The sequence below is a fragment of the Cebus imitator genome, unplaced genomic scaffold, assembly GCF_001604975.1.
Source record: "Cebus imitator isolate Cc_AM_T3 unplaced genomic scaffold, Cebus_imitator-1.0 Scaffold285, whole genome shotgun sequence".
In the NCBI taxonomy this organism is placed as follows: Eukaryota; Metazoa; Chordata; class Mammalia; order Primates; family Cebidae; genus Cebus; species Cebus imitator.
The window spans coordinates 1,014,907-1,016,586 of NW_016107600.1; the positions used below are offsets into that span (position 1 = coordinate 1,014,907).

At 48.9% G+C, this 1,680-nt stretch overlaps 1 protein-coding gene across 1 annotated transcript in view; it reads left to right on the plus strand.

Annotated features, from left to right (window-relative positions):
* SP1 (Sp1 transcription factor) overlaps window positions 1-1,680 on the plus strand; it is a 32,351-nt gene that overhangs the window by 23,077 nt on the left and 7,594 nt on the right. The window lies entirely within an intron of this gene.

The following is a 1,680-nucleotide window of genomic DNA, read 5'->3' on the forward strand; positions in this document are numbered from 1 at the left end:
GCAATTCTCCTGCCTCAGCCTCCTGAGTAGCTGGGATTACAGGCACGCACCACCATGCCCAGCTAATTTTTTGTAGTTTTAGTAGAGACGGGGTTTCACCATATTGACCAGGATGGTCTCGATCTCTTGACCTCGTGATCCACCCGCCTCGGCCTCCCAAAGTGCTGGGATTACAGGTTTGAGCCACCGCGCCCGGCCACAAATTTTTTTTTTTAAAGATGGAGTCCTGCTCTGTTGCCCAAGTGTGAGTGCAGTGGCATGATCTTGGCTCACTGCAACCTCCGCCTCCCAGGTTCAAGCAATTCTCCTGCCTCAGCCTCCTGGGTAGCTGGGACTACAGACATGTGCCACCACACCTGGCTAATTTTCGTATTTTTAGGACAGATGGGGTTTCATCATGTTGGCCAGGATTGTCTTGATCTCCTGACCTCAGGTGATCCGCCTGCCTCGGCTTCTCAAAGTGGTGCAATTACAGATATGAGCCACTGCACCTGGCCCTTCTTCAAATTTTAGTGGGAATATTTTACTGGCAATAAAAAGAGGAAATGAAATTTTTTTTTTTTTGAGACGGAGTCTTGCTTTGTTTCCCAAGCTGGAGTGCAGTGGTGCAATCTTGGCTCACTGCAGCCTCTGCCGCAGGTTCAAGTAATTCTCCTGCCTCATCCTCCCAAGTAGCTGAGACTATAGGCTCGTGCCACCACGTGCAGCTAATGTTTTGTATATTTAGTAGAGATGGGGTTTCATCATGTTAGCCAGGATGGACTCAATCTTCTGACCTTGGGAGTTGCCCAACTCAACCTCCTGAAGTGCTGGGATTACAGGCATGAGCCACCTTGCCTGGCCAAAAAAAAAATTTTTTTTTTTTAGAGACAGAGTTTCACTCTTGTTGCCCAGGCTGGAGTGCAGTGGCGTGATCTTGGCTCACTGCAACCTCTATCTCCTGGGTGCAAGCAATTCTGCCTCAGTCTCCCAAGCAGCTGGGATCACAGGCACGTGCCACCATGCCCAGCTAATGCTATATTTTTAGTAGAGATAGGGTTTAACCATGTTGGTCAAGCTTGTATCGAACTTCTGATCTCAGGTGATCCTTCCAGGATTATAGGTGCAAGCCACTGCATCCAGCCTTTTTTTTTTTTTTTTTTGGAGACGGAGTCTCACAAAGCTGGAGTACAGTGGTGGGGCGATCTTGGCTCAGTGCAACCTCCACCCCTGGGTTCAAGTGATGCTCTTGCCTCAGACTCCTGAGTAGCTGGGACTACAGGTGCGTGTTGCCACACCCAGCTAAATTTGATATTTTCAGTAGAGATGGGGTTTTACCATATTGACCAGGATAGCCTCCATCTCTTGACCTTGTGATCCGCCCACCTCAGTGCTGAGATTGCAGGCTTGAGCCATCCTCAGCTGACCTAACTTAAATTTTTTTATAGAGATGGAGTCTTCTTGTGTTGCCCAGGCTGGTCTCAAATTTCTGGGCTTAAGCAATCCTCCTGCCTCAGCCCCACAAAGTGTTAGGATTACAGATGTGAGCCACCTTGCTTGGCCTAGAAGGCTTTTTATAAAGAAGCATTGGCTGGGCATGGCGTAATCCCAGTACTTTGGGAGGCCAAGGGGGGCAGATCACCTGAGGTTGGGAGTTCAAGGACAGCCTGACCAACATGGAGAAACCCTGTCTCTACTAAA